The following is a 27,928-nucleotide window of genomic DNA, read 5'->3' on the forward strand; positions in this document are numbered from 1 at the left end:
CCCGGGAGCATGTGTGGAGTGTGCTGGTGGAGTTCAGAAATAAAGTTTGTTCCTGCTTCAGTGGCTCGTGATTTGTGCCCAGCCAGACTGCGGCAGGGCTTAACATATATAGCTTTTACAATGTTGAGGTATATTTCTACTATCCTAGTTTTTCTAGTGTTTTGAACATGAATGGATACTGTATTTTGTCAAATGTTTTTTCTGCATCTATTGAAATAATCGTGATTCTTGTCTTTAAAGTCTATTGTTTTGATGAATTTTGTTTATTGATTTCCATATATTGATTTCCGTATAAGTAAAATGACAGTCTAATATCTCTTATAAATACAGATACAAAAATAAATAAATATAGATTAAAAACAAAACTCTCAGCAAAGTACTGTCAAATGAAACCATCAGCAAAGGTTGATAAACTATGGCAATTCAGGAAAGGCTTAACATAGTAAAACCAATAAAATATACAATACTAATAAAACAAAAGGTAAAAAAAATCATGGCTGTCTCAACTAACAGAAAATACATTAATTCGGAGAGCAGTGTCCCGGCTCCAGTGCTCGGAGCCACTAAGTATCTTTTATGTTTTTAAGAGAATGAATGTCATCTGCTTCCATCCTGGGCTGCTTCACCATACCCTTAACAGGTGATGTGTTGTCTGTCCCAACCAGCGCAGCAGATGAACAGTTAACCATATAGGCAGTGAGCTGGATTGAGAAAATTAATTGGAAATTATAGAAATAAGGCAAAGACTCAATTATTACTGGAAGTGGGGGTATGGTGGGCAAGCCAGCTGCAGCAGAGTCTGGCTTAACAAAGAACGAGACCTGCGTTTTATTTTTATAGTAGGAACATCAAAATGTTTTAGTGTGAAAAACTTCTTGAGGTGAACAGGATGAAGTTTGAGGAAAACAACATGGTTGGAACTTAGCAGGTTACTCCCATTTCTTCTACCTCTGGGCAGCTGGGATTTGAGATGCAAGGTTTTTGAACTAGTGAATTCCATGACAAGCAGGGAATCTCCCCTATCAACAGGAGTCATGCTACAAATGGGCCTTCTTCTGGCACTTTTGCACTGCAATGTTCCCAGAAGCAGCATTTTACTGCCCAGGGTTTGCATAGTTCAAAGCAATGATTTATATACTGCTAACAACATTGGGTGGCATATTCTACTACACAAGCATTCATGGCCCAATGGAAATTCCTTCAGAAATGAAACCCTTCTCTATCTAAATATTCTGTAGCCAAAGTAGGCAAGGTGATTGTCACTGGCTACTTATTGCTGTTGAGCACATGAATCACAAAATGATGACTTTTCCTTGGGATAGCAATAATCTCTAGAAGATGGAGAACAATGCCACCCAGTAATAGGAGTCAGTGTGAAAGTGTCCAGCAGAAATCTTGGACAGAGACATGAATAAAGCAATTTCTTACTGCACTTCTGAAAAACATAGTCCAGAAGAATGAACTGTAAGGCATTGGTTAGATGACGATAATGGGAATCACCAAACCTGCATCCCTATTATTAGACCATCAGCTGAGAACAGAACCTTCCTTGGCCCTCTGTGTTCATATCACATGTGCTTGTGAATTAGGACTCTAGTAACTCTTGGAGCTTCAGCAAGAGGTGCCACTGGATCTGCAGGGAGGGACACTGAAGCAAGAGTCAGAAGCTCTTTCTTGGCCCAGTGCCTGAGCCACCCCATAGTGAGTATCTTCTCCTGCCTTGGCCTGCATTGTCACACAGCTGTTTCCTGAGCTCTTGTCCATCTTCACATCTCTTGTAGCTGAGCGGGTGGAGAAGTCTCAATAATTATTGATCCAGGGCCTTGTGCATATTCTGGTTACCTCTATGGAGCCACGTTAATATAGAGGAGAAAGAAAATCTGACTAGAGTTACCAAAGACTTCTCAGAGAAGATTGGGTCTGGTGCCATGGGTAAGATTTATGAGGGCCTAGTCCCTTTAATATTACACTTTCTCAGTTGGTAGTCTAAAGAGTGAAAGTGTTTCCTCTTAGTGAAAAACAAGAAAACAAAAGACAAACAGATGCATTACTCTTTTGGAAAACCAGTATTTATATTGCAGTTGTTATAGTAATCTTACTTCATTAGAGTGACCATTATGACTTTTTAAATGAAGAAAAGAACTGTCATGGCAGAAAGAATAGGGAATCGCCTCAGATGTTTGGACTCAGTTACTCAGGATGTGGAGAGGTCACAGTAATCGTAGGTCTAGGTCCAGGTCTTTGTGAAAGTTATGGTGACCTCTGTAGAACAACCTTACTAAAGCAAAGCAGAAAGCCTCACTGGCATCGTGGAGACACTCCTCAGTGAGTAAATGAGCAGATCTTATGGGAGTGGTCGTACTGAAGTGGGGAGTGGGGAGTGGGGACCTCCAAGGAGGATAGACATCGTTCTGAGATAATGAATTGGACCCTCCATGATGTGTTGTCTTGTAAGAAAAAAGAGCTTTGAGTCAAAGTAACCAAGTGCCCCAGGAGGCAATATTCACATATTTACTATTTAAAATATGGGGAAAATATGTACCCCATATCCCAGGATACCTCCCATTCATTTATTGATTCATATATACATGGGTAATTGATGCCTTATAAAGTGATGAATGCCAATAATTTCCCTCAGCCATTGTCCTTTATAATCGCTAATGCTGGCCTCAAACTTGTTACCTTCCTGCCTCAGGAATCCCACATCCCTGGCATTTTAGGGAATAGCACTGTGCTTAATGTTTTGTTTAGTATATGTCTTGAAAAGCAATAGTTTTGAATTTTACTTCAATAGGCAATCTGAAAGTTTTTTCTTTTAATTGATTATACTTATTGGCAGTTTTGTCAATATATTTGGTCATTGGGACTCAGTTCTGTTCTATTTATACACACAAATAAAATACAGAATTGCACTGTTAAAAAAAAGAAAATATCTTCCATGATGAAACAAAACCAAAAAACCAAAACACTCAGAAAACCAGGAATAGAAAAGAACTTCTTCATTCTAGGAGGCCTTTGTGAAAAACCCACCTAACATGTTCAGTGTTTAAAGACTGAAAATTTTTTTCCTTTTACAGGAAATAGAGAAGGATACTGTTTTCATCATCACTATTCAAGACTGTATTGGAAGTCTGGCAAAGCAATTACAAAAGAAAGCAAACTGGGAAGAAATTAATAAAGTTATCTTGAATTGCAAATGATTCTCTATTTAAAAAAACCTCAGAATCTACAAGATCACTAGGTGAATTCAGAAAAGTTGCAGAATGCAAAATGAACATGCAAAAATCAATTGGCTTCCATATAACAAAAAACATGATAGGGAAATTAAAAGAGTATCTAAAAGAATAAAAATGCCTAGGAGTAATTAAACCATGAAAATGAAAAACTTATACACCAAAAACTATAAAACTTTGCTGAAAGAAATTAAAATAAATATGATAGAATCAAGAAAATCCCATGATATTTATGGACTAAAAGACTTGATATTGTTAAAATGTCAGTATTGCTAACTGCAATCTATAGATTTCATGCAATGCCCTAACATCTCAGTAGCTTTCTTCTTCTTTTTTTTTGCATAAGTGGGAAAACCAGTCCTCAAATTCACGTTGGTAAGGAGTCCTGAATAGCCAAAACAGTAGTGAAAAAGAATAAATTTGAAGAACTCACACTTCCTGATTTTAAAAGTAACTACAGTGTAACAGCAATCAAAACAATGTGATACTTTCATAAGGATAGACACACAGATCAATGGAATAGGACTGAGTGTCTTAACAATAAACACAAACATATACGGCCAATTGATTTTAAACACGAATGCCAAGGCCATTCAATGGAGAAAGAACAGTTTCTTTAACAAATGCTGTTGGGAAGCTGAATATCCATGTACAAAAGAATAAAATTGGATCTCTACTTTCTATTATATATAAAATTTAACTAAAAAAATATTGACTAAAGAGAAGAGCTAAAATAATGTAACTCCTAAAATATGGGAATAAATCATACTCTTGGATTTGTCAATAAGTCCTAATATATGACACCCAAAAGCATGAGCCATAAACAAAACAAACAAACAAACAAACAAACAAAAATCCAGATAGTTTGGACTTCAAAATTTAAAACTTTGTGCCCTAAGGACATTATCAAGAAAGTGAGAATTTACATAATGGGAGAAAATATTTGAAAATTATATATCTGTTAATGGTCTATTGTCCAGAATATACAAAGAACTCTTTCAATTCATCCTTGTAAAGACAACCCAGTCAAAAAATGGGCAAAGGTCTTAAACTGATTTCTCTCCAAAGAAGATACACAAATGGCCATCAAATACATGAAAAGATGCTCAACATCATTAGTTACTAGGGAAATGCAAATAAAAATCCCAATAAAATACAGTGTCACTTGTGAATTATGGAAGAAGGAAGAATATGTAATATAAATATTATGGAACTTGAAGAAAATGTACCTATAATATTCATGTGGATTGTGGGATTATGAATAATTTTTATTTTGCTCTGTGTATCTACCCATATTTTTCTAATTTTCAGTAATAAAGACCATTTCTGATTTTTTTTAATTTTTTTAATTTTTGCTAAATTTACTTTGCACACTCCTGCTGAGGGCAGCTTAGGGAAGAAGCATTAACACCCCTCCCTGGCCATTAATCCTATGGAGACAGAGTGACTGGGATGGAGGGAAGTGATACTTTTCATTGAGTGGTGAAAGACCCTGCAAAAATTGCTTTTCTACAACCTTATGTGTTGTACTAGCAATCTTGTAATATCAAAACTTGGGAAAACTATGGTATTGAGTTGGTCTTCAGGCCTAACTCTGCTTTATTCCTTCTATACATTGGTTGTGTCCTAATCATATTTCTATTCTCTATATTTAAGTGTTTATTCTCTTGTTGACGATAATAAGGAATTTATTGCTAATAAGCAACATAACTTAAAGGCCATAATGACAGCAGTCAGTTTATTCTGGGTGTGTCAAGCATTTGCAGCCAGAGGATGATTGGGTCTGCAGTCATCTAGAAAGTTTCCTTGTAGGGGCTGGGGATGTGGCTCAAGCGGTAGCGCGCTCGACTGGCATGCGTGCGGCCCGGGTTCGATCCTCAGCACCACATACAAACAAAGATGTTGTGTCCGCCGAAAACTAGAAAATAAATATTAAAAAAAAAAAAAAAAAGAAAGTTTCCTTGTAAGCAGGTGTTTGATGCTGGCTGATGACTAGGGCCCTAATCTAGACACTGTCCAGAACACCTAAGCAGGGCGTCTCCCCGTGGTCTGGCTTTCCACTCACCTTCGTGGCTAGGTACCAAGAACAAGCATCCCCAACAGAGAGACCCAGGAGGAAGCTGCATGGCCTTTGCCATCTTAGACTCAAATCACACAATTTTACTTACATTGCATTCTATCAGTGGAATTAATCACGAAAGTCCACCCAAATTTTAAGAGAGGGAACATCCTTTAATGAAAAGAGTGTTAAGTCAACCTCAGCAAGATGGTGGCCCCCTTGGAGCTCAGTTGCTGGAGAGAGAGAGAGGGGCTCCTATCCATCCACAGCAGGTCCCTGGTGGTGATGGTTTATGCCAAATTTTGTAGTGAACTCTTGAAAGTCAATTTCATAGATAATACCTGGAGAGGTTCAAGAGTAATATACCAATTTTGACAACCAAAGACAACACTTTCTCAGCCAACAAAAATACTGAACTTTTTAAGAAAACAGAAATATATAGCTGATATGAACTGTCAGCAAAGCAAGGTGCAGATATACTAGCTTACACTGCTCTCCTTCAAGAGAAGCTTCTCCCTGCTTTTGACATCTTGGAATGTTTTCTCTCTCCTTTTGCAGCTTCACACATTCTGGGTTAAGTGACAGTTACTTTACTGTAACAAAGCCATGGTTTGCTTCACAAATTTCTTTTCCCTTGAGTTTAATTTTACCTGGAAGGATGTCCAGCGGGGGCACTGAATAGAATTCTCCTGACCAGAGGAGAACCGCCCCTCTACCATGTCCAAGAAGTGGAAATTCAAGCCTTCTACCTTGGATGCCTATGTGTTTTGGTTTTCTTGCACCCCTTTACAAAGTACCGTTTTTCTAAAGTTCAGTTATGAGAACATCTGAAACAATGCTCCAACCTGTGTCACTTTTGTGATGATATCCTAAACAGCTACTTTTAGCTTAGTTTTGGAGCATTTTCTTGTGTTAACAGAAATTAGTAACAGATTGATTTTGGTGAGGTGCATTCCCATGATTCTAGTACTTGAAAAATTGTTTCATCAGACTGGAGGCATCTCTCTAGCTGGACCAGAAACGGTAGATGCAAATCTGCAAGAAACTCACACAACTTGTAAATAAGGAATCCAATTTGAAAAGATGGATGTCAGTTTTCGCCAAAGTCCTCATCTTCCTCTTCAGAAACTGCCAAACTAAATTGACTCCTGCCAAAGAAAAAAGTAATTCTAAACAACTGTCACACTGACAGTGGTCATGCTTTGTAGTTGAAGTCATGACTGTTTTGGTAATCTTTCATACCTACTATGTGAAGGCAAAAGGGAAATTCCATTCCTAGGTATAAGGAAGACTAAAACAGAAGGAACTTTTTATGACACCTATATATATTTTTTCATTAGGAAGCTTGTGTTCTACCTTGGCAATGCATTTTAAATAAAAGTGAATGTTTAATGAACTTTGTGAGGGAAGGGGAAATACACTGCACTGTATATTTTAAAAACCTACTTTAATCTTGGCAGATTTTTGCTTTTGGTTCACATGTTGCTGACCAAAAGCTATAATTCTGTTCTGAATGTGCATTCTTAATTTATTCAAGTTAACTTATTCAGTTTATTAACTTAGTTACTTCTTAAACCTGTCTGAGTACATAATATGTGGCTCTTTGAGACTTTTTTTCCTTTAATTTAGAAATCTGATGCCTATTTTCGGAAGTAGGAAAATAAAAATTACTTCAAAAGAAAAGCCTGTTTTTAACTTAAAAAAGCAATGAGGAATGTGCTTTTAAACTATGCTCTTATAAGTTTAATCTGAGAGTTTAGTACCACTTATATAAATATTAAACGTGGTTAGATAAAAATCTGATGATACACATTTCAATATAACATTAGTATTTTCTGCTGTATTCAGTGTAGGTTAGCAAGAGCTCTTTGAGTTTGCTGCGTGGATATAGCAACTTTAGACCTAATTATTTGTAGCACATCTTTAATTGTGTCATTCTTGTATTGATTCCAGGAGAACTGAATGTGTTGGTCATTGTTTTATGTTAGGCTATGAAATCTTAATGAAACTTGCCCAATTGTTAGACACCGCTTAGGAGGAGCCCATGGCCTGGGTAATGTGCAACTAGACTACATTCTCCATTCTTGACTCAGTCCAGTATTCTTTCATAAGAAGCATATTATGTAGTCACAAGCTTTTGGACAACCAGTAATTTTCCATATATTTTAAATATAGTTGAAGGATCCAAAGGAATAATCAGAAATAGCAGCTTTTTAAGACTACTTTCTATTTATTGATTGCTGAACTGTTCCAGGATTTGCTATGTGGTTATTATAATAGGAATTTGCTTATTTGAGAAAAAAAAAAGGAGTGTTAAAATTTTTCAGGTGTATTTTAAAACTGCCATAGATCATAAGAAATGTGAAATCATATTACTAAGTCTTAACCAGTGCCTTGGCTTTATGTCCTTCATGACGTTTTTCCATTTTAAAACTTACCTTCTTTCTATGCTTTAGAATGTCTGGTTACATTCATTGGACTGAGAGTTCATGAGGGCAGGGATTTGTTGGTCTTACTCTCCACTGTGGATAAGATAATCAGTGATGTCTACAACAGTGCCAAACAAATAAAACCTCACTTATTGTTTGAGGAATGGGATGGAACAGGATGGAGAAGCACCATGCCCCATCTGGAAGTCTGGATAAATGAATTCTGTCCTGGTTCTGCCACTAACAATAAAAGTCACTTACCACTGGGCATAGTAGCTCATGCCTATAATCCCAGCTGCTTGGGAGACTGAGGCAGGAGGATCTCAAGTTCAAAGCCAGCCTCAGCAAAAGCAAGGTGCTAAGTAACTCAGCGAGACCCTGTCTCTAAATAAAATATGAAATAGGGCTGGGGATGTGGCTCAGTGGTCGAGTGCACCTGAGTTCAATCCCTGGTACTCCCTTTCCCTTCCAAAAAAGGTCACTTACCCTTTGGACTTGTAGCATATCCCTTTGGGCAGATCTGATTTTTCTTCATGGTTAGGCTTAGGCTATGTCTTTCGCAGGGATATTGAGAGTGTAGTGCTGTATTCTCAGTGCACCCCAACAGGTAATGCATGCTTTCAGTTTGTCTCATCACTGATGATGTTTTCTATTATCTCTCAAGTAAAGAGATATATGCAAGTATCTTCACTGTGAAATTATTCTTTATATTTAACTAATGCTTTGTGGGAAAATACTATAAAATTACATGAATATCCTTTTCCTTACCAAACTTTTTTTAGTTGATGCATCTTAATTATACAGAGTAGTGAGTTCCACTGTGGCATATTCACAAATACATAAAAAACAATTTGATCAGTTTCACTCCTCAGTACACTACCATCCTTCCTTCTTTCCCCTATCCCTTCCCTCTACCCTATGGTAACCCTTTTACTTTCATGGCATATGTATTAGTTTTTTTGCTGCTGTGACTAAAAGACTTGACCAGCACAAATGTAGAGGAGGAAACGTTTCTTTGGGGGCTTACAGCTTCAGAGGTCTCAATCCATAGACAACTGACCATTCCTTGGGGTTCGAAGTAAGGCAGGACATCATGGCAGAAGTGTGTAGCAGAGGGAAAGAGTTCACATGACGATCAGAAAGCAGAGAGAAGAGACTCCACTCTAGATACAAAATATATACCCCATAGCCACACCCCCAATGAACTACTTTCTCCAGCCACATACCACCTGTCTCCAGTTATTACTACTCAGTGGATCCCATCAGGGATTAATTCACTGATTATGTTAAGGCTATAGCCCAATCATTTGTCCTCCAAACCTTCTTGCATTGTCTCCCACATGAGCTTTTGGGGGACACCACATCTAAACCATACAGCATATTTTTTTTCCTTGTGTTTTCCTTCTAGCTTTCACATATGAGGGAAAATAAACAATACTTTTCTGAGTCCTCACCAAACTTCCTGTTTCTTATATCAATATGAACTCATAGTTTCCTATTTTTATTCAGTTAGTTCTAATCCATTATTATCATTATTTATTCTAATGTTCAAAATATACCAAATTTGGTTAGTGGGAACCCTTTAGTCTGGCCTCTGTGTTCTGTTGATGTGATTGACCCATTGTCCTTAAAACATTTCTTTGTACAATAATATATTTCAAGAACATCTTATATTATTCCATCCCTAATCCCAGAATCAGCTTTATCTTCAGAAACTTGGAATCCTCTTAGCAGAGAGTGATATTTAGAAACCAAAATCTGAAAGTGTGTTCATTGCTAATCCCAATTATTATGACTACTTCCAAGAACCCTTAAGAGATAGGCTTGGGAATACACACATGGCCCACACACACATACACAGACCTGTATTTCATTATGTACTGAAAATCTTGAGTTCACACTGATACCTTGAATTCCCATCTAATACCACAGGACTCATTTTACTTGTTTTCTCTTTCCACAGTGTGAAACCAGGCTCCAATCAGCCTTAAGATATTTACTTACTAGACCAGTCCCCTGTAAGAAAGCAACCTACTTTCCCCATACCTCTCACCATGCTAAGTCTCTGGTACCAAACAAGGATGTGTTCTTTTCATGGATACCCTCATTATTCTGCCAGGGCAGAATCATGTCCCCTTCCTATGGATCTCCTCCTCCCACCACTAAATAACCTACTTACACCTCCATGTGTACACCCCTTACCCAGCTCAGGCTCTATCTAGCTCTCTACATCATGGGTAAATGGATACCCCCTCAAACTGTTCTCATTCTGATAACCCACTTCAAGTCTCCTCCAGTAGTGGGCAACTACCTTGGTCTGTCTCACTTAATAGTTTTTTGGGATCAGATTTTTTGAGAAAGAGAAGGTGATAGAAAGGAAGAAGGCTGACCAAAACCATAGTCTTGTCTCTGCCATTATTAGTGCCTGAATTAAAGTACTCATAATTCCATAGTTACCTATTTTGTAATGCTGATCTTACTGATCTGTTATGAGAATGACATAAGGTAATACCTACAAAGTATTCAGTATGTGACTGGCATATGTTGAGTGAATATGTAAGTTATTATTAATACCTAAATTCTGTTTAAGAATTAAATATATCTTAATTTGGAAATTGTCTTCTCATAGCTAAAATAACCTTGACTCCAAACACTTTTCAGACTCAAAAGTGAGTAACTAGAACCTTTACATGAGAGTAAAAGAGGTAGTGAATGAGATATGAACATCCTTTGAAAGCAAACTACAAAGTTTTGATGACAGCATTTTAATAGTTATGTATTATTTCCCTCCCAGAATATTGACTCCATAGTGCTGTAAATATACTTGGAGAACACAGAGCTTAAGGAAAGGAAAACATCTATCTCTTTTGTCTCTTTGATCACAAGTGTGAGGACAGACTAAGGATTCTTCCTGCTTTGAGTTCTCTGATAGAAAAGGAAGGGGTGTTGGTGAATGTGGAGGATGTGGGGAACTGTCAATTTAATAAGCATTTCTAAGCCCAACTTTAAAAAATTGTCACATGCATACAAGCCTCCAGATGTTCATTTTAGTATTGTTTATAACAGCAATAGGGAATTATATTTTTAGGGAATTATACCTTATTAATTCTATGAAATATTAATTTTCCCATAAAACTTTTGATATAAATCTATATTCTTGACATAACAATATATTTGTATAAATTTGTGGGAGTAAAGCAGATTATATAACAAACATGTAATGTTATTGCATTTTTGTTCAAATGGTGCGCATATGTAGAAGGTATACTTAAAGTACTCATAATTCCATAGTTACCTATTTTGTAATGCTGATCTTACTGATCTGTTATGAGAATGACATAAGGTAATACCTACAAAGTATTCAGTATGTGACTGGCATATGTTGAGTGAATATGCAAGTTATTATTAATACCTAAATTCTGTTTAAGAATTAAATATATCTTAATTTGGAAATTGTCTTCTCATAGCTAAAATAACCTTGACTCCAAACACTTTTCAGACTCAAAAGTGGAGGTATAAAAGTTCAGATACTAACAGGAATTATTTCTGTGTGATGGGACTTTTGATTTCTTCACTTTGTTTTTAACCAATCACAATAGATATATTTATATGATAAAATAGTTTTCAAAACAGCACACTGACTATAAAATTTGACTAATATAACTTTCACAGAAATATTACTAACATTTTGTAGCTTTCTGGTAATAGAGGGAAACTGAAGTTAAAAAGAAAATCCTACAGTGAAGTGAACTTTGGGATTCTTTGTGTGTGTGTTTTCAACTAGAATCTTGAAGAAATCTGAAATTATCACTGCAAAGCACTTGCTGACAATCTGGAGCTTGCTGTTAAACAGGCCCAGGGCAGACCTACCACACGACAAAGGGAAGCGTTAGATTACTGACCTGTCCCTTGGAGAGATTCCAAAGGAGTCTCTAGGGAGTGCACATATTAGCTAATCAGTCTGAATTTCATTCAGAAAAAGCTGAAAATCCATAACAAAGCAATGGATTAACATTTAAGCCCATGTCTCCTGTAGTATGCTCTGCAGATAATAGTTCCATAGTGTATTCACAGTAGATAACATTTAAAAAGGGTTCCATGCTCAAAAAATTGGGGGAAGTATTAGATTAAATGTTGACCAGTTTATTGTTAGGAACACCTTCTTGGAGCCTCAACTGCAGGAATTCTTGATGATCTCCCAGAGGAGGTATTATATTAACATTCTCAAACTTCTTGATCACTTTTTCTCTCCCAAAGCATCTCAAAGGACATTAGTGAGTTGGTTGGGGTGGTGCATGCCTGAAATCCCAGTTACTCAAGAGGCTGAGGCAGGGGGATTCAAATTTGAGGCCAGCCTGGGTAACTTTGAGACCTTATCTCAAAAATAAAAAATAAAAAAGACTGAGACTGTTGCTCAGTGGTAGAGCACCACTGGGTTTAATCTCTAGTATGAGGTAGGAGGACATCAGTGACCTGAACTAAGGCTAACTATGGAGCTAGATAAGTCCAATCAGTGAGGTTGAGTAAATGGCCAAGAAGTATGGAAAAGACTTAAGGTAGGTTAATAAACACTGTAAGAATGTAGAGTCATAATACCATCTTTAGTAGCATCCACTCTTTAAAAAAAAAACAACTTTGTAGAATAGATACATGATTACTGTAACATATAAATAGTATAGAAATGTACAAAGAGAAAAGTGAAACTCATCTTTGATGCTCTCATAGGTGATCATTGATCATTGGTAGTATTCAGAAAACATAATTTTAAGTACTATGCTACACCTACCACTGTGTACTTGTATATTCATTCATTCTTATAGGATCACATTCTACACATAGTGTTCTTTAACCTGTGGTGTTTTTTAATCTACTGGTTTTCCATGCCAGTAAATATAGATCTACTGTTTTAAAGGCTTTGTAGTTTTCCTGTACACAGATGTACAATAATTTGCTTAGCAAATCTTCCTTAATGGGCATATATTTCCAATGTATTGACAATATAATTGATACTATCAATCATTTATTCATTGAGACTATCTTCTGTTGGTGTCCATAGAAGCAGGCTGTCCTAGATCTCTCCTAACTTTTTAAAGTCAATCCTCTACCTTCTTTTGCTTTTTCTTAAGGATGGATGTTAACTTAAGTATCTCCTATTGACCTTTGGTAAATTCACCTGTTTTCATAGATTCAATAATTATTTCTAATTACATACTTCTTTAATTCGTATCTCTAACCCCAGTATGCAACCCCGCTAACCTCTCACATGTTTCAGTACTGTGTTTCCATCTACATTCTAGACATCTTTACTTAAATATCCTTCTATCACTTTAAACTCATTGTTCATTACTAAATTCATTAGTTTTTACTCCAAACTGGCTCCCTTTTCCAATTACATCATGTGTGTCTATGGACTAGATACTTTCTCTTTTTAATGCAGTTCTTCATTTCCTGTATTCAATACATTACCACTTGTTTCTTCCTTCATGTTATATTTCATACGTATCCATTTCAAATTATACATTAACACTGAGCTTCTGTTACATACTAGGTGTTATAGACAAGGTATTGTGTCCCCTAGAACTTTATGCTGAAACCCTAACCTCCCATATGATGGTATTAAGTGATGGGACCTTTACAAGGTAATCAGCTCCTAGGGCTCCACCCTCATGAATGGGATTATTTTCTAGTAAAATAGGACCCCAGAGAGCTCTCTTGTCTTTTTTTTCACCACATGAGTGTATAACAAAAGATAGTCATCTATGAACCAGCTTAAGTGGGCCCTGGCCAGACACCAAATCTGGTGCCTTCATCTTGGATTTTGGAGCCTCAAGGATTATGAGAAATAAATATTTGTTGGGGTTAGAGGGGAAGGGAGGGGACATGAGGTTAGAAATGATGGTGAAATGTGATGGTCATTATTATCCAAAGTTCATGTATGAAGACATGAATTGGTGTGAATATACTTTGTATACATCCAGAGATATGAAAAAATTGTGCTCTATATGTGTAATAAGAATTGTAATGCATTTTGCCGTCATATATAAATAAATAAAATAAAAGAGCCATGGCAATGTTCATTTCCCTGCTAGTCCCGCAAGTTATTCATGATTGCTAATAAATTTCTTTCTGTGTTCAAATAAAATTATTCCATAGTAAATTGAGTATTTTTTCAAGGAAATAAATATATTTTAAGATTTAAACAAATATTTGTTGTTTAAGCCACCCAGTCTGTGGTATTCTGATAATAGCAGTCTGAATTGATTAAGATAATAGAGATTTTTAAAAATTTATAATTCAGCCAGGTGTGGTGGCACATGCCTATAATCTCAACTGCTTGAAAGACTAAGACAGGAGGATTGCAAGTTTGAGACCAGTCAGAAACTTAAAGAGACTCTGTCTCAAAAAACAAAAGCATCTGGGAATGTAGCTCAAAGATAGTGCCCTTGGGTTCAGTCCAAAGTACTACAAAATAAATAAATAAATAAATACATAAATAAATACACATGGCTGGGATGTAGCTCAGTGATAGAGTGCTAGCTTACCATGTGTGAGACCCTGGGTTTAATTCTCTGTGCAAAAAAAGAAGAAGAAATTTAATCTTTGTAATAATTATGTATGCTAGTTTCATTTGTTTTAAAGTTGAAAGAGAGGTTTAGAGAAATAGGGTACCTCATTTGGGGTCACATGGTTCAGGAATTTGGGCTAAAAGTCCTTGCTTACCATAGTAGGACCAGTTGTTTTTTCAATTCTACTGTGATGACTTTTCTCATTTTCTCCATTTTCCTCCCTCTTTTTGCCTCAATCTACTTTCTTTGATGCATCTCTGTTGCCATGTTAATTTCCCTTAAATATATATATCCCAAAAATCTAGGTCCCCAGGACCTTTTATTACATCTGGCAAGGAAAGGAGTAGTGAAGCTCCAGTGGCTTCCCAGAACTCCACCTATTAGAAAAATTCTTATGCTCCAATTAAAATTTTTAAAAAGAAGAAGAAAGAAAAGTTATAAATTATCAGTGGAGGATAGACAATTAAAATATTCAAGAATAATTGAATGATCCCTCACGTTAGGTGACATCTAAAGAGGAACAGGATGTGGAGAAGGGATGAGCCAGTAGTCCGGATATTGCCTCCTTTCCCCTGTTCCCGCCTACACACCCAGGGAAGGAGAGTCCCTCCCCAAAGCACAAGAGACCAGGTCTGGGAAACCTCCCAACAATCCATGATGGAAACTAGAAAAGGAAACTAATGTTTTGATTAAGCGAATATTTGAAATTATTTCATCCCAAAGAAAAATATCCCAATTAAAGTGCCAAGCGTTCAAAATTCACAAACAGAAAACAGATGCAACATGTGTTCAGTTTTAAATTGACTTGGGAATAACTCTCCTGAAACTGAGTGAGGACATATTTAAACAATATAATTCATAACAGAGGTTTGGAGAAGTTTCTTACAGGAGACAAAGGGGTATTATACACACATTTAGTTATCCCTAGAGTATGTGCATGTACCAAATGTAATAAATACATGTCTGCTCTTTAGCTCTGCAATTTCCACATGCTTTTTAAATGACTGAATTGCTGATTACATAAGACACTAAAATCTTTTTTAGAAATATATATGCTAGTAATGTTTTTAGAACCAAATTATAAAAATAATTAACTAGTGGAAAAATTTTTTTTCTACTTCCCTAGTTCAATGCTTTCCTGAAAAAATTTTCTGCTTCCTGATTTGGAAAATGAATTTGGAGCCAAGATTTACTTTCTCTTACAAAGGAAAACTTCAACAATTTTTTTTAATCCTTTACTCCTCTTAGGAAAATGAAGGTTATCACTCTTTACAAAACAAACTTCTCTGATAATTTCTTGCATTCCTTTTATATTAAGTAAAAGTGTTTGCGGGAGTAAAAATAGTTTCATGATATTAAAAAAATGATATCAGAATGGCTAAATTTCAGCCAATCTTCTATTCAAGTGGATCAAAAGTTTTAGCAGACCCATAAAATGCTCCCACATGTTTCTAACCAGAAAACTGATGGCGGATACCAAATTGTGACATTTTATAGTTACTACTGTCATCATTATTTTGTTTCTATTGTTGCAGTTGTTTTTGTGTTTCAACAAATGTGACTTCCCACATTTTGATGTGTTTTTTTAGCAATGGTTATCACATTCAAAACAAACTCACATAAAACCTATTCATCAAACAGATTGAATGCTTGCTATATAGAAAACACTCTACTGTGCTACTGTGAGCTTTTCATTTGAATTAAAATTTCAACTTTACATGTTAATTGTATTGACTGATTTTTAGAAGCAGTTTTTCAATGTGATTTTCTTTATTCTGCTTCCTCACTGTCCTCTTATGCAATTGTAAAGATAATTCTGTAATCCCAATTTAAAAAAACAATGGATGTAATATGTACATTGTGCATTCAATAAAATTATAAATCCTATTCTTAAATGTGTTTTAGCATTAAATGTTAAGTAAAGTTAAAAATATATACATATAGTATGTAGAAGAGACTGGGCTGTGGTGTAATACTGGGCTGTGAATGTGAACCTCTAAGGTATTATGATAGATTATATCATTGGCCCCAATTCCCTCACTGCACTCTTCCACCCTGAAAGCCATAGCCTTTACCACGCCACTTTGTGATGTCCTCCTGTAGTAAGCAGGGTATTATTCTCTCTCTTAGGCTTAGTCATATGAATTGCTTTGGCTAATAGAATAAGACAGATGTAATAGTGTACTAGCTTTGAGATTAGCCCTTTATCATGTTTCCACTTTCTCTCTTGCATCCCTATCATTCAAGAGAGGATATGCCAGGGATAATCCACAAGTGCCAGAAGAAGGAATTCAGGTATTAGAAGAAAGTTGCCCCACTTAAAGTACCTGGACAAACCAATTGAGACCAGTTGATACCAGTGATATTAGTTTGCCAAGGCTGCCATAACAAAGTACCATAGGCCAAGTGAGTTATTCAACAGGAATTTATTTCTCACAGTGTGGAGGCTGGAAGTCTGAACTCAAGGTGTTGGCAGGTTTGTTTCTTCTGAGGCCTCTTGGCTTATAGATGGCCATCTTTATGGTAACACAGTATTCTCCTTTTATGCATGTCTGTGTCTCAATGTCATTTCTTATCAAGGCCACAGTGATAACGAATTACGGCTCAGCCCAATAACCTCATTTAAGTGTTATCTCTTCAAATACCCTCTCTCCAAATATCATCACACTCTGAAGTATTAGATATTAGGATTTCAACATATAATTTTGGGGGACCACAATTTAGTGCATAACCACTCAGGCTCAACCTAGCTAAGTCAGTCCTCAAATGTCCCACAGACTCATGGGCTATAATGATAAACTAATATTTTAAAGCACTGAGTTTTTAATGCTTTCTTATAAAACATTAGCTTAAGCAATATAGTACAAATAATATGATTAAATATATAAATAACTATTGAGTGGTAAGATTTTTAGAAATTAAAAATGTTTTCTTTAAGATTATTGCTACACAGTTTTATAAAGCTAGCTGTATTTTTCTGAATGTAAAGCAATATTTCCCATTATTATAAAAGCAGAAAATATATTAAATATAAAAACAAATTTTGCTTCTAATCTGCCTCCCACCTCATCCATGAAAAATTGTGTTTTATACCTTCCAGTAATTTTCTTTTTTATAAACACATACTCATCTTTGAAAATTTTACATATATTCTTATATATTTTTACAAAAGCCATTATGCATATTTTAAACTTTTTTTAAACAAATTATTTTCAAGAATATTCTTCTTAATAAATATAGAGCAGGGTTTGGGGATGTTGCTCAGTGGTAGACCACTTGTTGATCATGCATGAGGCCCTGGATTAAAGCCCCAGCACTGGAGAGAAAAATAAAAATTAAAATATAAATAAATATAGATTTACATCAAAATTTATGTTTTATTACCTATTATTTAGATTGCAATTATTTCTCATAATTACCTAGTATTTTTCTATTTTAAAAAGGTTGCAATAGTATTTCTTTCTAAAATGCTTTGAGATTTGGGATTGAAAAAAGTAAAATACATGTGGAGACTATTACTAACTATAGTTTTCTGTAAGATTTCAACGTTGACCAATTTTACATTGATGGCTTTAACAAAGCTTAAAGATGATAATGTGTTTGTCCTTGTTGTAAAGTTCAGTGCATGGAAATAAGGATGATAATAATAGCAGGCTGGTAGTTTCATTTCATTAAACATTAACTCAATATTTATTGAGTCCTCTACAACGTATCTAAAATTGTCAAGTTCACATAATAGGTGATAAGAGAGGTTCCATGTAAATGTTCAAAAGAAACGCATTTGCTTCCCTAGGTTTTTAAATTTTCTAATAGATAAACTATCTTAAGAGCAATTGATATTCTTGGCTTTTTTTTTTCTGCATGAGAAATAAAATTCTCATTTTTCTAAAAAGAGGATACATTCAACAATTCTGAATATCCTAGGCAAGTGTTTTCTGAGAAGGTTTTCAAGTAGTCACTGACTTTCTCCTTGAGTTCTGGCTGCTCATCTGTTCATTTGGGGTCTAGTTTCTTTCCTGCTCTCTGCCATCACAAATCCACCAGCCTGGCCACAACAGGAAGTCAATGCTGATCACATGAGGATAACTGCTACCTCTGCTGAATGAATGCACCACGGATGGCTACACCACTGGCATTGTTGATCCTACAGTTCTGGAGACCCCACCTTGCTTGTGACTTCTGCCAGAGCATCTTTACCTCTGGAAAAATGGTGACATTCTCATCTAATTTTTACTCCAGAATGAAAGGCCACTCATTGTGTCAAATAATGCACTAAACAGGAGCATTTTTCTTTGAAAAATTGGAAACCTCCTGGAAGGAAACAATATTTTTATCTAAGCACACTGAATTCAAATCAGTGTGATCCAGGAATTGTGCAAATTCCATGCCAACCTACTTTCTTCACTTTCATCAGTAAATTTAGAAAGCACAGATTAGTGTAGCTATATTGAGTCTTTATTTCATTTAATGCTTGTAGCAATGCTCTGTGCTTTCAATATTAGGTTTCTAGGAAACAAATACTCATGCTATAGGATTATGAAAATGACAATTGTAGTTATCCCTATAAACACTCAAAAGTATGAGACATACAAGAATGAGACTAGGAACCAAGAGGTACACATATTTTCAATCAAGAGACAAATTCTGGGCCAAGAGGGAGGATCAGATTTTATACTGAAAGATTTGTTAACAGACTAAATGTAGGAAGCGAGAGAAAAGGTGAGAGTAATAATAGCAGCAGCAACTGTAATAACAACAGTAACAACAACTAGAGATTACTGAAAGCTTCCTATTGTCGAGCATCACACGAAGTAAAATATCTGCATTACCTTGTTTCTTCTCTACAACATCATGGAGGCAAATGTTATTAGTTTTCTAATCATATTATTTCCATTTTTCTGGTAAGAAACTTGAGACACAAATCTATTAAGTAGCTTAAGTTATTAAATGACAGAGCTGCAATTTTTACCAGGGCATAGGCTCTTTCTGTACTCTACTAATTAACAGGCATTTCTATTTGATTGTTCCATTATGTACTGTCAAGTTATTACTACATAAAAATAAATAACAATAAACACTTATCTAAGTAGTGGAACAGTTGTTCAAGGCTATTTGAAGAGGACTGTCATTGTAGAGCACTAAGACTCAGGCCTGTCAATGGAGTTTATCATTCCCATTACAGCTGTTGCTACATTTCCATAATTAGACCTTTGGAAACTCATGGTGAGACAGTATTTTTGAGGAATTGCCATGAGACTTTTGCACGGTTTTCCATTGACCAAATATATTGCACATGCAGAATATACCCTCTACCTTGCAGATCCTGGCTTATCCTGCATGATGTGCTTCACTATTCACACGTTCTATGTGAATCCTTTCCAGTCCTGCTTCTTAGGCCCCCATTTGAAGACTTCCTTTTGCTACTAATCATCTCCACTTGGCTCATTCCAGAATGTCTCTAGTGCTGGCTGTAGTATCATTGGCCTCTGGAGAATGGTGTCATCTCAGTGCTCAGATGACGACACATGCAGCAATGCAGGCAGCCAGGGAGCTGGAGGAAAAGGGCAAAAGACAGGGTGCTACTCTCTTACCTGCTTTGTCAGGTCTGCAGGAGCTGCACCCTTGGGAGCACAGCAAGCTAACCAACCAGTCATGAGGGAGGAAGTGGTTTCTGTTGCAGCTCTAATGAAACTTCAGAGTGATGAATAGCATCAACATTTCTTATTGATGCGGTGTCTTCACTCATCTATAACCATATTGGCTTTTCCATGTTGTGAGTCTAATAGAGGATTTGGTGTAAGCATTGCATGGCCAAGTAATTAAATTAATCTTAGCCTCCTCATTAAGGCTAGTGAGGTTTGTCATACCTGGAGTTTTCACTAATTGCAGAGGAGTCTCCCAAAATGTATTGTCCTTTGTCTTTCTGTGAAGCTGGGTAGTAATTAACTATAAGTAGAAACTTTATGGTAATAACCCCCTGCTTTCCACAGAAACAGACTCTTCACTTGCTGAGGGCCAAGAGAGCACTGGCTTGGCTGCCAGACCCCAGAACTGCTACAGGATACACTGAACAAAGGTAAGCCTTTAAAGCCACAGTCACGTGCCTTGGCCTGGACCTTCATGCATGTCTGAAGTCACGTGTGGGGGCTTAGAACTTTAAAAAATTCCCCAAGAGAAATGCTCTGCTGTGAAAAACAGAAACAATCTCTGTCTCACTAGGAATTGTTAATAATTAATTATTCATTGAAATATGCAAATTATTTTCTATTGATTTATAATATGTATACCAATGTTCCAAATAAATGGCTTTATGTTTCTCTTTTACTTAATATTTTGAATATAGTATATAACACATTCATGTAATTCAAAATTTTAAAAATTTAGCATATAAGCTTTCCTATCTCAATTTCTGAACTCTTCCTTACTACCTTTACTAAATACTATTTTCAATTTCTTATGTTGTTGCAGATAGTTTTAATGCACAGAGAAGTAAATACTAACACATACACACATCTTTTTTAAAAAATAAATTTTATTGTGTATATTTAAGGTATGTGATAAAACATCATGGGGTACATACAGAAAATAAAATGGAGACTACAGTGAAGCAAATTAACATATCCATCATCTCACATCAATACCCATTTTTTGTTTTTGTGGCAAAAATAACTAAAATCTACTTACGTAGCATAAATCAAAACACAGAATAGTTTTATTGCTGATCATCCTCATGCTGTGCAGTAAATATCTAGATATCTACTGTCCATCCCACGTATCTGCTTCTCAGTATCCTTTGACCCACACCTTCCCATTTCCTCTTCATCTATCACCCCTGTCCATGTTAACCACTGTTTTATTCTCTATTGTTGTGTACTTTAATTTGTTTTTCCTTAGCTTCCACATCCAAGTGAGACTGTACAATAGTTTTCTTTCTATGTCTGGCTTATTTAACTGAGCATAATGTCCCCTAGGCTCACCTATGTTATGACAAATGGCATTATCTTTTTCTTTTTTAGGGCTGAATGATATCCCATTGTGTATGTATAATTGTAGAAATACAAAAGTCTACCTTCTAACAAGGGAAAATTCACAATGTCTGACTAGCAGGACAATATGACCCAAAATGAATAGAAAAACAAGCAATAGAGAAGAACTGATAAATTACACAGATGATAAATCCAAAATAAATAAGGACATTAGAACAGTTGTTACAGCTATGTTTCTAAAAATAGAGGAAAGATTAAACATGATGTTAAAGACATATAAAAACCACATAGAACTATAAGAGATGAAAAATACATTGTCTATAAGGGATGAAAAGTACAATGTCTGAGATGAAAAATAACATGGGATTAAGAGCAGATTAGAATTAGCAGAGGAAAAGGTTGCTGAACTCAAAGACATAGCAATTGAAACTATTTAAAATGTAACATGAAGAGAGAAAAAGTTGAAAAATATTAGAAAATGCTTCTGAAGGCAATGTTACAAGAAGTATAATAATCAAATAATTAAAACCAGTGATAAAGATAAAAATCTTAAAAGCAGTGTGAATTGGGAGACAGTGAGTCCACATCTTTAACATTCTGGAAGGGAAAAAAAACCAAAAAACCTATCAGTTAGAATTCAATACCCAGCAAAAATATCTTTCAAAAGCAAAGCCTATTCAAGACTGTTTTAAGGATCAAGTTAAAAATATCTGCTTCTTAAAAAACTGAAAGAAATGAAACAAAATGGAGAAAGTATTTAGAATCCATAGAGCCATGAAAAAGTAATCTCCAGAATATATATGAATCAAGAAGCAAAATGACCAGACTTAAATAGGCACTTTATAAAAGAATTAAAATGGCTGATAAATATATTTAAAGGTACAAAAATCTTCTTAGTAGCTAGAGAACTGCAAATTGTAATCATACCATCAAACACCTATCATATTTGGTCAGAAAGGGAAAGCCCACATTTTTTTTTCATTTCTTTTATGATTTATGAAAAGAGAAAAAACATTTCTTAATATTTTTCCATTTAATAAGAATAGATTCTCATTCATTAATAATCTCATGATAACAATATATAAAAATGATTGAAGTAGTCTACACAAAAAATGCCTGTAAACTGGCTTCCTTATTCATGAGCTGTTAGATGTCCTAAATTAGAACTGATGAGTTAGAACATTGGATAAATCAAATTACATTGAATTTTATTAATAATGTTGGCAGTTGTAAAGCTAGGATATTGAAAGGAATATTCTTAATCTGGTAATTAAATTTGAAAGAATTTTTATAATAATTGCTTTGTATTTTTCCAGCTAATAAATTTAATGAGAAGAAAGAAGGAGATTGTGGTTTCACTGTACGAGTACATCTTATTAAAAATAACCATTGTTATGTTTGAAAGGGAGAAAATTGAAAATACAGAGTATGAACTATCTGTTGTTTGTTTCTTTTTCCCTTGTTATGCTTCTGGGAGTGCTTGGGATATAGAAAGTTGTTCACAAATGTTTGCTGGATAGAATTTTGATGTACCAAAACATTTTGGGTTATCTTTAGAAAAGACAGGAATAAACCCCAGTTCAGGTGCTAAATTCCTTGACCTTCACCTTATATCATCTGGCATATTTATCAATATCAACCTTTATAATTGATTGCCTTCAAAATTCAAAGAAATTAAAGTGTTGGGGAGTGATATTGGTCAAATTACACTGTTATATTGTATGCATATACAAATATGTAACAACAAATGCCATCATTATGTGCAACTATAATGCACCAATTTTAAAAATGAGGGGAAAAAACATAAGCTACAAGTAAAATCCACCAAGTGTATATTTAACTTTAGGTTTACCTTAAAACCCCAAATAAGTTCCATTCTACTCAGGAGGATGGAAAATCAATGCTCTAGGGTATAAGAATGATCAATATTCAGTGGAACCAATGATGAAATGCCCACTAGAAAGACAAAAATAAGGTGGCAAAATTCTTTTCTATAACTTTTCAAGTAATATGTGTATATAGTTCAAATGAAACAATCCACTCAACATTTATTGAGCACCTACTATAGGACCAATACTGTGGCACATTTTAGTCTTAGTTTGATCTTTATAGTAATAACAAAAGTGCATCTATCCTAAATTAGAAGTGTTGGATTACAACACTAAGTAAAATTAAAAGTGCTAAGTTAAAAACAGCATTCATCTTAATACAGAATGGAATAAACCATGAAGGCAAATCACAACATTTTGGATTCTCCACCAATTGCTTTAGTAAGGACCAACAATTTGACAGTCATCTAGAAGCAGAATGGACTGAATGCTCCGGCGTCTGCATAAGGACTCAGTTTTGTGCTCATTGGAATTAAGCTTAGTAGTCCTCACATTTTGGGATATAAAAGATTCACAGTACCAAATTGTATTTACAAGACCATGTTTTGTCTGGATGATTTTAAGAACAATTTAAGTGCTTTTCAAGAGTAACTCTGATTACACACTATTTTTAGCTTCACTGTTCACTTTGGGCCTTACCTTACCCAAAGATGCAATTCCACCGAAAAATTGTGCCAAGGTAGGCAGCTGGATGGGATTTTAATTAAGACCAGAACCTGAGAATGGACAGTAATGGACTGGGAAAGCTGCTTGCTCCTGAATCTAGCCATATTATTTTCATCATTTCATCATTTCTGACCACTGTTACTTCTGGTGACTAAAAACTACTCTGACAGTTTTTTACTTCCAAAGGCACAAACCTTTTCAGAGCTAGGCTCATAATTGCTTAAGTTGGCTTCAGCTACTCTTGCAGTCTACCTTGATCATCTTAAAGGCAGAACTTGTAAGAGGGAGTCACTTGATGCTTTGACTTTTGGCCTTGAAACTTAAATTTTTTTTTCTTTTTCCCAATCTTCTTTTCCCTAAACTTCTCCTCCCTGATCTCCTTTTCCCTAACCTCCTTCTTGATCTCCTCTCTGATCTTCTTTTCCCTGATCTTCTCATTCCCTATCTCTCCTCCCTAATCTCATTTTCTCTGAATCAACTCTATAAAAGCCCCCTGTTCCTGTGGATAGGCAGAATCACAGCCTTTGGGACAGGAGTCCCATGTGTTTCTCCTCTGCTAGCAAAGAATAAACCTCTTTCCTTTTCTCAAGATGTTGTCTTTGCTATTGGGTTGGCATCAAGGACAAGGACCAAGCCTTTGGTTACAAGCTGAGGTCTACTTCATTTCTGTACCTTATTATGACTTGTAAGAGCTTAAAGTTTTTTTAGTGAATAGAAGAGGAATTTAATAACATTTTTCTAGAAGTTCAGATGAAATGGCAGATGTAAAATATAAAGCAGAACACTTGACACATAGTAGACACTGAAAATTGGTCTTTCCTTTCATTTCCATTTCTCCCACCCCCACCAATGCCCTCCACACAACTGCTTTCACCTGACCCTGTCCCCTTGTGTAAGAGGCAAATTCAGAGGAATTTGCAGAGGGTGACCTCTTCCTGTAAGGAATGATGGGACTCTGATGTGAAATGCACGTTTTAAGAGAAATAGACTCATCAATGAGGACTTTTTATTAGTGATGACCTCATTTCCTTGGAACACTTGTAATAAATTAGCTTATTCATTAATTATGTGATAATTGCTTTTGGTTATAGTCTGAAACTCAATAAACACTATTGAAAACTGCTAATTACAATTATAACAATAATAGACATTGAGATCAACCATGAATGTTATGGAGCCTACTCAATAACAAGCGATAAAAAATGTTAAAGTGCAAATTCAGTTCTAGGAGAAGTTAACTTATTAAAATCATTTAAATATAAATGCATGGCCAATTTGAACAGCAAAGACTATTTTGACCACCAGAGGGAGCTCACACTTTTAAAAACCCCAAGTTTTCACAACAGCCACTCCAAGTTTTTAAATCAGTAATGATGTTGTCCTGAGTTGGTTTTGGAGGCTTCTTATACTACCAACATGCCAAAGGGATGAGTAAGTGGCAAAAAAAATTGTTAATCGATGTAAATATATTCGAAGTGGCTACAAATGTTTTAAAAGATGATTTTGGATCATATATTGTGAAATTATGAATTTAATTTAGTTTTTATTTTTTGCCCCAAACATAGTATTTTTAAGATACTTTTAAAAGCCATGTTTCCCCCAAAAGTGATAGCTGTGGAGTTAACTTATTTTGTTTTCAAGGAATATGGGAGTCTGGTGTCATAATTTCATCACCATATGCATATAAAGTGAATAAGCTCAATGCCACTGCCACAGCCTGATTTATAGGTTCATTGCTCTTTCCCTGGATGGTCATGATAATCTCTTCATTGGTTTCTTCACCCTCCTTGACAACGCCTGTGTAGTGTCTCCCCAAATGCAGTTAACTTTATTCATCACTTTCAGACTAATTTGGGGGTGCCGGGATTCAACCAGGGACTCACACATGCTAAGCACACTGAGCTGTGCCCCTAGCCTCCAGGCTAATTTTCATAAAACATGTTTTTGATCACATTACTTTTCTGCTCAAGAAAATAAATCAACAAACTAACACTTGGCATTAAGATCCAACTTAATACTCCCCTCTCTTCAGGCCAACCAGCTCCAGGCTGGAATAACCCTCTCTCCCTGTCTTTCTGAGTTCCCATGGCACTTCTGTTCTTATCTCCTTACTCCTTTATGATGTAATTGCTTGTGAACATGTTTTAGACCACCTCCAAAATCAGCTTCCTTAAAGTCACAAGTCCTTGCTCAGAAACCAGTGGGCAAGCTTGTCTTAGCAGGTAGCTTGATGGTGAAGGCCAGCTCAAGAGACTCCAACTTGGGAGACATTCTGAGGTGGAACTGATGAAACTGGAAGTTCTAGCTGCATAAAAAAGCCACTCAGAACTTACTGACTCCCATTAACAGTTTATTATTACTCAAGAGTCTGAGGGTTGACCAGACTCATGTAATTCTTACTTGGAGGCTCAAATGCAATTACAGTTAGGTGGTAGCTAGGCTGTTCATCTGAATGCTCCACCAGGCGGAAGGTCCAAGATGGTTTCTTCTACATGTCTGGCCACCTGGCCCAGGATGGCTGAAACCTTTGAGCACGGACCAGGTATTTTACTCTCAATCTATGGCCCCTTATGGCTAGCTCGGGCTAACTCAAAGCATGGTCATCTCAGATTGGACTTCTTACATATGGTCTGGCTTTCCCTGGAACAAACATTTCAAAAATCCAGGTGGCATTGTCCAGACTTCTTATGCCCTGACCTTGGGAATCACACAGCATTACTTCCTCTATATACCACCAGCCCAGATCCAATGTGGGAAGGGATCTGGAAATACTGGAAACCATAATTCCCCATTAGGCCATCTTTGAAGCCTACCTACCTTACCTGCTGACAATTTCCATGAGGAAAATATCTTTATTTGAAATGTGGAAGGCAGAAGCCAAAAGTAGGCCAACCAGAAGTGTTGGAAAAGATCAGGGTGACAGAAACTTTTTTTTGTTTTTGTACCAGGGATTGAACCCAGGGGTGTTTAACCACAGAGCCACATCACCAGCCCTTTTTATTTTTTATTTTGACACAGGGCCTCACTAAGTTGCTGAGCTGGCCTTAAACCTATGATCCTCCTGCTTTAGCCTCTCTATTTGCTGGGATTACAGGTATGTGCCACTGTGTATGGCTAGAAACTTAACACAAAAGGTATGGTTAGTCACTTGTTTAATATAAATGTGGACATTCTTTTATACTCTTCTCATGGAGGGGTAGGATCTATGTTCTTTCCCCTTGAAACTGGACAGAACTTTCTGTTTTGTCTAACAGAGTATAGCAGAATTGATGCTATGCAAATTCCAAAACAAAATCCAAACAGGTGATGCATTTTCAAACTTTAGCATCTGGGAAATCTGACTTCCTTGAGACTACCATGCTATGAGGAAGCCCACACAGCCTGTTCAGGAGACTATATAAAGAGATTTTGAGACCAGATGAAGAAAGAAGGACACCTGTGAAGACTTTCCCAGGATCCTGACCCACAGAAACTGTGACATAGAAAAATGTGTGTATTCAGGTGACTTCACACGTAGCAATAAATAACTGAAACAAATGGATTGAGAAAACTTTGCATTGAATGACAACATGATCTGCCTGCCTGTTCATCTTTGAGCCTTTGTTTCTAACAAGGTAAAAACTTCCATTATAGAGCTCTCATTACCCATCTGTTCCCTTCCAGAGATACTTGCTGAGGCCTGCCTGACAAAGCCTGCAACCTTTGGTTCTGCTGCTGCACCTGCAGATGCATGTGATGACTGCTATGGGTCCACCTCACTTCTACCACATCTGAGCCAGTTTCCAAGCAGGAAACTTGCTGGGAGTTGAGATTTAGATACTACCCCCTGGTACTCCCTGACCAATTTTAGATGTCTCTTCTAAGGAAGAAAGACTATTGTAACTCCTGGAAGCCAAGTAGATAGAGTCTTCCAAAACACTGTGGCCATTTTCCTCAGCTCATGATGACTTGCCAGGGCCAGGGCCAGCCTGCTGTCCCCACAACCCACTCATCCAAGCATAATTTCTCAGCCTTCCATCAGTAGGTCTCCATTCATCTCATTCTATCCACACTGAAGCAAATTAAAGCCATTTTCTTTTTACCTCTATTTATAAGGAGTC

General features: G+C 36.1%; 2 long non-coding RNA genes and 1 pseudogene across 3 annotated transcripts; 2 read left to right on the forward strand and 1 right to left on the reverse strand.

Moving 5' to 3' along the window:
• Nucleotides 1-4,944: 4,944 nt before the first annotated feature.
• Nucleotides 4,945-19,952, reverse strand: LOC139706217 (uncharacterized). Its single transcript, XR_011707853.1, has 2 exons — nucleotides 19,879-19,952; nucleotides 4,945-5,151 (listed from the first exon to the last, which is right to left on the reverse strand). It is a non-coding gene; the product is annotated as an uncharacterized lncRNA (long non-coding RNA).
• On the forward strand, nucleotides 5,500-6,481 carry LOC114086730 (metaxin-3-like; annotated as a pseudogene).
• Nucleotides 19,803-27,915, forward strand: LOC114086820 (uncharacterized). 2 transcript variants are annotated; one of them, XR_011707852.1, is made up of 4 exons: nucleotides 19,803-20,083; nucleotides 20,278-20,363; nucleotides 26,847-26,922; nucleotides 27,492-27,915. It is a non-coding gene; the product is annotated as an uncharacterized lncRNA (long non-coding RNA). The 2 variants fall into 2 exon arrangements; XR_003581693.2 differs by having other exon boundaries at nucleotides 19,806-20,060.
• The last annotated feature ends 13 nt before the right edge of the window (nucleotides 27,916-27,928 follow it).

Source organism: Marmota flaviventris, chromosome 6, assembly GCF_047511675.1.
Source record: "Marmota flaviventris isolate mMarFla1 chromosome 6, mMarFla1.hap1, whole genome shotgun sequence".
Lineage (NCBI taxonomy): Eukaryota > Metazoa > Chordata > Mammalia > Rodentia > Sciuridae > Marmota > Marmota flaviventris.